This window comes from Emydura macquarii, unplaced genomic scaffold, assembly GCF_026122565.2.
Source record: "Emydura macquarii macquarii isolate MOO-44397 ecotype Brisbane River unplaced genomic scaffold, CSIRO-AGI_Emac_v2 contig_2706, whole genome shotgun sequence".
In the NCBI taxonomy this organism is placed as follows: domain Eukaryota; kingdom Metazoa; phylum Chordata; order Testudines; family Chelidae; genus Emydura; species Emydura macquarii.
In genome coordinates, this window is record NW_027132843.1 from 1 (window position 1) to 9323 (window position 9323).

General features: G+C 43.1%; 1 long non-coding RNA gene across 1 annotated transcript; it reads left to right on the forward strand.

The window, feature by feature from the left end:
• The first annotated feature begins 6 nt into the window (after window positions 1-6).
• On the forward strand, window positions 7-8905 carry LOC137164987 (uncharacterized). The gene is made up of 2 exons (XR_010923258.1): window positions 7-6187; window positions 8334-8905. It is a non-coding gene; the product is annotated as an uncharacterized lncRNA (long non-coding RNA).
• The last annotated feature ends 418 nt before the right edge of the window (window positions 8906-9323 follow it).

Here is a 9323-nt window from a genome sequence, read left to right on the forward strand (position 1 = left end):
GGGGGCGGGCTGCAAATGGGATGAGATGGGATTGCGTCTCAGCTGAAAGTCTTCGAAAGATGGAGAGTCCGGCGTTAGGCAGGTGGTAGCGCTTGTCTGGTTTTAGTCAGAAAGCCCCGCTGCTCCTAGCCTGGGACTTAATATGTTTGTTCAGTGCTGACAGAAGGCCGCTGTGAAGCCCACTAGCCAGACAGCCACGAGTGTAGGCAAGGGCTAAGGGCAGCAGATTCAGATGCTCTTAACCCATGGTTTCTCAACCTGTGGTATGCGTACCCCGGGGGGTACGTAAGACGCAGGCAGTGGGTACAGGAGGGAAAACGAGAGAAGGGGAGGTGGGAAGCAGCTCCTGGCTTCTGGGACATGGGAAACCATTTTTGAGCACTTGAGAGATTAAAAGCTTTAAGTACCTTGCTTCACAAAAATACCAATCCTCCCATGTCAAAACACTTCAAAGTAGCATTGCGGATACAAAATTGGAGGTGCTAGTGAAGTAGAAGCGTGGCCTGTAAAAGACCGCTCTCTCCTGGCGGTGCCCAAATCTCACCAATAAATGACACTTCCCACGGGCGACAAGCCTCGGGGTGTAAGAGCAGCCAGCTACACTTTTGTCCAAGAGTGAAGCTGCACGTTAAAGCTGGTCTAAAAGAGAACCTGTCATCAGCAAACATTAAAGCCATGGGGTTTAAGCTTTCCTAAGAGAAGACTACAGTTGGCTAACACTATGAACATCTTTGTAAAATATGTATCCCTAAAGCAGCGGCTGCTAGAGGTGGAATAGTACCTTTACCCCAAGTGTAGCCATTTCAGATGAGGCTAGTAGTCTCCCTGGAGTCCTTTAGATTAGATTAGTTCTGAGTATAACAGGGAGTCCCACCCTTATCATGACACCAGTTTCAAATTCGGAATGTTTAGCTGCGGCTCGAAGGCACTAAAAAATAGATCGCTATGGCTCTTCAGTGGAAGGTGGCGAATGCCACCTACCATATATATATTAAACAAGATCCTGCTAAAAATTCAGCATAAGCCACTCCCAGTGTGGGATGTGGGGCAGTAAAATGAAGTTCGGGCACATAATAGCAATGAGCGTTTGAGCAGCTAAGTCCGAGGAAGGAACGTCACCGACCTTGAACCTTCCCTTTATTCTATTGTGAGTTATTTTATTGACGGCTTCCCTTGAAGGAAAAGCGTCTGATGGGGCAGTTAAGTTTTGCCTATGCTTCTGTAAGCACAAATCGGTTTATATAGCAACAAATGCACACGACGCCATCTCTATTTACATACAGTTCCAGTAAATGTTGATTTCTTCTATGTAAATAGATAAGGCTATGCTTTGCTGCAAAAATACAGTCTCGGAGACGTTTACGGGGGTCTCCGGTGTTTTGTGAAAATATTGAATGAGGCAATGGACTATTAAAGGCTAATAGGAAATTCAGTGAGTCCCACCTCTCATTAAAGTGCTTTAATGTAAGGAATACAGTAACCACCTGTGCCCTCCTAAACTATAGATGACATCATCACTCAAACCCTCAGAGGAGACTTAATGGCCCCCTTCACCTTGATAAAGGATACACAGTTTGGCTTTTTTTAGCTTCACAATACCTGCTAGATGTTGGCTAGCGTCTCGCCGTTTGCCATCAGATATAAATGGCAAATACCTGTCCCCTGGCAAACTGCATATTGACAGCAGACGGAGGTCTCCGCTCGTCTTGCAAAATAGCAGCACCGTGCTTTCTGATGACGCTTAAAATAAAACCTGTTCTAACGTTCACCACCGCAAGTCTTATCGAACGTTTAAAAACCACCATTGGAAAGCGCCTTTACTCACAGAACCGGCTCCCGTGTGCTTTTTATTTTATACGTAAACCATTTAAATGTTACCCATGAATCCGTTTAGACGGTTGTTCCATACTGTCGAGGTCCTAGTTTCCCAAATACAGCACGTTTAAATAGCTATGATCTGGAGAGGCGATAGAAATATCGCCACCCGATTCGCTGTCCGTGCCAATGTAAACACACTAAGCCTGCTTACTGGGAGCGAAACGGCTGTCTCTATTCCCCCCCCCCAAAAAAAAAAAAAAGTTCTGTGGCACTTTAAAGACTGACAAATTTAATTTTTGTAGGCATAAGCTTCCGTGAGACTTGGCTCACTTCGTCAGATGCAGAGGTAGAATGCCTGTATGTTTACACGGGATACCGAATAAACCGTGTGGACTTGTGTGTCCGCTGGCTCAAACGAGAACCTTCAAATTAGGGATGTGACGGCTATGAAACAAAACGGCTCCCAATTCAGATAATTTCATGGGCTACGCTTTGTGACGCTTCTTTAATCGTGTGGTAGAATGGCAGTTATATCTTTTTTTGCTGTGGGAAAGCAGCCGTACGAGTCTGCTTAGAGCATTGCTTTGAAATTGTTCACCACTAGGTTTATGGAGGCTTGGCGCTTCCTTTCCCAAAAAGAGATGTGGACGCTTCAGTAGGGCCACATAGATTTCAATGCCATTCAATTTTACAGCACGTTTCGAGGGCTTTAAATTTTTTTAGAATAAGGCAACTTACCGTTATCAAACCTCTTCATGGAGTGCAGTTCAGCTTCCGTAATGGAGTTGTTTGAACCAAGCAATCGAATCCTGGAATCGGGGTATGTCATGGCTTATCCTGCATTGTGACCTAAATCTGACAATTAAGAACAAACGATCGTTTTGAGTCTGAGCAACAGGGTTGTTTTTAAACACCAACTTTTACGCTATTACCCCAGGACATCAATGGCCCGAAGACTGGCAACAAAAATTCCCCGTGTAATATTAGCACTGAAAGATCTGCAGAACCGCCAGCTAAAACATATTGACAGTCACTCCGGTTCAACAGCAAGAAATGTACTGGATTCCTTTGGGACTGAAATTTTAAAAAGACAGTTACCGTCATTTTGACAAATTCGCAGTCAATTACTGAGTCGTTTCTCTTGCAAGTAAAGTGCTGTTTTAAGCACTGGATAGGAATGGTTTTTAGTCACCTTTGCTAAGTAATTTGTTATACTTCCTTTTTGTTGCAGCCAAAATACAGTGTTAGCATAAATATTACTTTAGTACAGAGTACTTATTGTACACCAGACATAATTCTATCTCATTGGACCGCACTAGAGGGAATAGTTTTGTATTTGCGTAGCCCAGGTGTCGTTTGGAACCCTAGATGTTTTTAAAAAAAAAAAAAAAAATGGCTTCTGTAGACTTTGAAAAGCAGCACACCCGAGTGAAACAAATTCAAACTTTTCAGTCACATTTTTCTATTGTGGTCATTGATTCAGAAGAGATTAATGCCACCGGTGCAGAGGATGGGAGGCGGGGAGTCTCAGAGCCTGAGCGGTAATGTCTATGTGGCTATTTTATGCCCTGTAGCATAAGCCAAAACTCAGCTGACCCAGGCGCTGAGACTCTCTGCCATTGGGGAGATGGGGAAGGGGGGCAGTGTCAACATACTCTAAGATGAGGAATGCTACATTACGAGCCAGGTTATGCCTGGATTTCTGAATCCTAATTTTCTCAGCAGAAAATGTTTGTCTCATTTTACAGACCTTATCTAATGGTTCCTCTGGGATCACAACTTATGCAAAGACTTAGACAATACTTTTCGGGGGTGGGGGAAGAGAAATAAGGTGAAAACGTTTAGTCATGCAAGTTTAAAAACAAACTCCGCATTTAGCTGTCACATAGCTAGTTGACCTTTGCCCTTGAAGCTGCTGCAGATCTTTGTGATCTCAGAGCAAGAGCATCTTTGACAAGTCTGAAATCTGTATAGTACAATATGTCAAAGACTCACTCGCAGAGGAGATGGTGAAGTTTTATCACAAGGTTGCCAACCTGTTGGCCTGTTAGAAAGATTAGAAAAGAGGGTTACTCACCTTGTGCAATCACTAAGCACCTCACACTGAGAGGTAAGGAGTCTTAAGTAAATATGGACAGGAGCTGGCCAAGATCAGACGTGGCTTTCAGGACTCATGATGGTTACAGAGGAGACGTGAACTTTCCACTGCTAAAGTCACTGCAAGAAAGAGAAGAGTTCATTAAGGGGGTGTTTTTGGGTTTTTTTGTTTTTTCTCACTGTGCAGGAGGAAAGACAAATGTCCAATTATTTGTGGTGTGATTCATTCTCTGTGCAGACTAGTCATTTCTCCCATGGATGGAGCTTCTCATGCTTTTCTGAGCCAGCTGTCCAATGTGGGGGACTTGAGTTTTTCCTGTCACCAAATCTGTGCAGCTAATAGTAATAACATTTGGATAAACATTCATTGGTGAATGGTTTTGTCCAGGATAGATTTTTTTTTCCCGCGTTTTAGAGCCCTAGCTTTGCCCACCACAAATCAGGGGACTGAGAAAAAGGGGAGGGGGAAGCTAGTCACATTATAAATAATATGAGCACCAAAATTACAGTGCAATCACGCCATAGTTTTGCTTTTCAGTATATAATTACCACTAATTCCTTTAACTGGATTGGTAACTACATGACCGATTTGCTAGTTTTATGCCTTTTGCTAATGTTCTTAATCCGTATATTTACTGTATTGTATTTACACTGGAATTTCTTAGGCATGCAGTCAACTTTCTGGTTATCTAGTTGTGTTAATTACAGGTATCGAACAACGCAAGCCATGTAGTTGCACTGTTTCTAGCCCGTTAGTCTGGGGTTCTTAGAGTTCCGGTTGGCGCTGAGCAAGGTTAGGCAAAACTAGAGTTTATACTACCGTGGCCCCCACTCACGGGCTCGCTCAATCATTTCCTGCGCTCTGCTTCCCCTGTTTGCCTGGCTGGTTCGCCTTTTCCGTCCCTAAGTTTTGCTGCTTGTTGGTTGTGAGATCCCTGATTAACAACTCCCCCAACTGGGTCACTTTGGAAATGTTCCTCCCTATTTAACTTTCCCTTTGAACCAAATCTCAATGTTGTTTTGAACCCGCTTCTGGGGCATGAATATTGCTATATGCCACCCCGGTACTGAATGTATTTAGCTTCCATAGCCCAAGATTAGCATCTAGAAAGTTCAAGTAAGCCATAAAACTTGACCCGGTCACTGCCTTGAGGGGACAATTTCCTCGTCCCAACGAATTTGGATTGACGGATCACGAAAACGTAAGCGCTGCTCCTGCCTCTCATGCTAAACCCTAGAATCTGTACCCATGTTCTTCACGCCTGCACACAGGAGTGACCAAAGATTTACTGTTCATCATGAAGGAACTCAAAACAATTGACTGACTTTCCATCCTCTTTTAAAGCTAGACTGTGGTGAGGAAGCACATGAGGATGGAGGACTGCTAACCACAGTCAGACAAGACAAGAGTAAAAAAACAATACAGTGACTTCTGTTTAAGCAACGTCTGTGTAAAATAGTGTTCAGGAGAGCTATAAAGGTTACCTTGAGCGAGAAATAATGCCGGCGGCTCTTTGCTTTATATCCCTTTGGGCAATCATTTAATATGGTGTTGAAGTAAAGGGGAGTGCTCTAGTGATGGGGGAAAGGGTTTAGGATGTTCAGATTCTATTCCCAGTTCTGCCACTGATATTTAAGGCGGGCTTGGGCAGAGTCCTTAATTTTCCTCTGCATCCGCTGTGTCACGCTGTACACTAGCGATATCACTTTCCTACTCCACAAGGCTGTTGTGAAGTTTGAAGGGCTGATAGAAGAGACTTTCCATAGACTTCAATGGGCTTTGGAATCAGCCCTAATTGTGACTGGGTTTTGTAAAATGCTTTGAAGTAATACAATACCTGCGTTCTATGTGTTTAGCGTTGAGCCAATAGCTCTATATCACAGCGGTGGTAGTATTTCACGGCATCTCCCTCTTAATTATAAGAGAGAACATTTATACGTCCCTTTTATGTTCAAAGCATTTTCCAAGCCACTCGCACGGCAGCTATGTGAGTAGCAACTATAATTACAATTCTCTTTCTTTTAGATGGGAAAATAGAGGGACAAAGACGTTTTAGCTTTTCCAAAGACCCAGAGGAAACTAATATAAACATTGCCAGACTAGATAGCTACAGACTGGTAGCTACATACGTGCTTTACTTTCTGCAAAGTGTAGACAATGGAAAAAAAATCAGGTCTAATTCATTTCACTTTCAGTGTCCTAGTAAGTGCTCCGATGTCTGGATTGCAAACACTGCACAGGAATCTCAGTCTAGGACCTGTTTTCAGACAGGTACGTAGCCCTTTCGAAAGGTGGTGGAATCTTTTTTGAATTCTGTGGTTTTATAACTCTGGGTTTTTTAGAAAAAAATAAGTCATAGGTGCTGGAACTAAGAGCAGCACTCCCTGGCTCGAGGTGGTTTCCATTATACACAAGGCCAGCACAGTAGCTGCAAGATCTCTAGTTTATTCTTGGGCATGATATTTTTTGGAGGGTTTTCTAAAAGACCTTTTCAGAATCTGTGTTGTAACTTGATCTTTCACCACTAACGTAAATGGGCTGATGCTAAACGACAGGGATTAAGATGAACATTTAAAAGTTTGTCAAGGGGGAAAGTAGTATCAGAGAGAAAGCATGTGCCTTAATTAACAAACGAAGGACGGGAGTCTATTAATGATGGCTCACTAGTAGCCGAGATGCCAAACTTAATAAATAAATAAAAAACGCAAACAAAATCACTAGCTAGAGTGTAATTACATGATGGATGTGAGCAGCCTGGGTCTACAAAGAACAAATTTGGACAGCCAAATCCGGCGGACCGTTCAGACTGGCTGGGGTTTATGTGCACTGAAGGTTTTATATAAATAATTCTGATAAATAAAAAGGATTTGAGAGAGTAAACAACACTTCAATGACATTCACCGAGGTACTCGAGTTTATGAGACTCTGCCCTCCTCAGAAATATTAAAGAGTAAGTACGAGAGGAGCTAAGATCATTGGAGCCCCACTGCAATTTGAGTTGCCTGACGGCTGACCTACAGGCCAAGCGTAACTTCACTCGCTTGACTGTTCTGACCCCCGTAGCGTGACATCTTCCTGTTAGATTTGGTAAGATGAAGGCAGTCGCAGCATTTGTGTGTAACGGCCTCTGTGGACCTACCCGGTAACCTGACCCAACCAAAGCTCAGTGCAGGTAAAGGAAAGAGTCTCTCAGACGAGTGGGATGAACCGGCAGACTAAATGGCCACACCGGGGTACTGCCATTTTCTAAAAAATGGGCAAGTTTTAAGTGTAATTTCAACCATATTTCATCCTCTCGCCACGAGCTGGAAAATCAGACCCCGTGCTCAGAGATGTTAGCCGAGGGGTTTCGTGGTGTGATTAGAGAAAGATAAGCGCTGTGGGAATATCGGTGCAATGTAAATGTCAAGTAATCGACCTACCTGTACATAAAATCGATCTTCACAACTTTGCCTTACTAAATTTTCGTACCATGGCGGTGCCCGATCCGGATCCATTGTGCTCGATGCCGTACAAACACACAGCGAGAGACGGTCTTGCTTTGAAGTGCCTGCGGTCTAAATAAGTGTAAGACAGAATGGGAGAAGGGAAGTGTTATCATCTCCAGTTAACGGATGGGGATGTGAAGCGCAGAGAGGTCGTGTGACTTGGCCACGGTTTCCAAGGAAATATGTGGCAGAGCCAGGAAGCGAAATCTGATCTTTTCGGTCTCAGTGCTTTAACCACTAGACCATAGGAAACAGGAGATTGATAGCTACACTATGCTTGCGGTTATGAAATATGCCTCCTTTTCCCCACGGACGGTCCATTCCGTTAGCCCACCTACTCTCACCTGTATATAAATTAACGAAGTTTGCAAACTACACCATCTAGCAAATGGTTTAATAAATAATAAGAAATGCATAATATCCATATGGGATGTTTTGACATTGTCAGAACTTTTCCTTCCTAAATGACATTTGGGTAAAACTCACATCAAAATGGTCCATGAAAGTGCCTCCCACCACCTCCATTAGTCACTTTTGGAAATCTTAGTTGTGGTTTTTAGGAATAGGAATCCCAATGCACTGACGGGGAACCGCATGTGAAGTGTCAAAGCTGGGATTAGAACTCAGCAATGTCCTCTTGTCAGGACCACTTTCTCAGCTCCCACGTGCTAGTCATCTTACTCTTCAAATCACACATACCGTTCCAAAATAACCAGTCGAACCGTGGGTACGTTACAGTACCGAGGTTTCTCGGTGTGCCTATAGAATGTCCTTATGCCTCTCTACCTAGCAAATATCTACCAGAAGAAAGGCAGAATCAATTCAGCTGGCTCAAGAGGCCCCTTGTATTTTAAATGTACATTTCTATTTCAATATGGTATCGCTTAATGACAATGTATCGTCTTGAAAATTTCCTGCCTCCCACGCAGACCGACTTCAGTCCGATAAGAAAGCGATCTAGTCTGCATTGATGTTTTACCACCTTCCCCACGGTGCTTCTGCAGAAGCTGAGCAAAACACTCTCAACAAAAACGAGTCCTGAACAGCAGGGCGGCTCTTCCGCTGCTGTAAATTGGCGTAGCCCCTTTGACTTCAGTGTCTCTCTGTTACTCACAATAAGGGATGAGGGTTTACGTGAGCAATCGGAGGAGCGGGCAAGCCATCCTTGCACACAGAAAGAAATGGCATGTTTTGTACAAACAAGAACAGATTATGTGCTCTGAGGGAGCTGAATTTCCAGAGTAATTTCATTAAGCCTGGAATTCAACCCCGTGAGGGTGGAATCAGTACAAAGCCCGTGCACTATTTAAATTCCACTTGAACGGTATTTTATGGATTTAAAAGGCTCTGGGAACCTTTCAATCAAACCTGCAAAGTCATTTTATGATTTTGCATTGAGATCATGTGAAGAGATCTCATGGTGGTGAGATGTGGCTGAATTTTACTTTGCATTCAGTCCATACAGGTGCCTACCTTTGAGTTAAACTTTTAGGTTAACAAATCATACCACGATTCCTCATCTACGTTGTATTTTCCCCCTCTTAATGCAGTCTAATTCCCAGATAAGAACAATTCTTGATTTTTTGATGCATAACACATATATTCCCTCCTATGACAGAATGACTGTCACATGGTTCTGATGTACTACTGAACATCACACTGTTGAAACAAACAGTAATCCTATGTAATGGTCTGGAAATTAGAAAAAGCAACATTTCAATGAATTGCCTGGATAATTCAGCACTCGACACTCGATAAATTACATTGACTTTCAATACATTGGAGCTCTTTATGGCAGATGGAAGTTAAAGGCAAATGACAATACTTGAAACAAACCAAAGAAGGATGACGTTTGCCGAGCGCCTGAACTATTGCTAAGTAACTCACCGAATCTTAATTTAGTTTACATATATTTATGT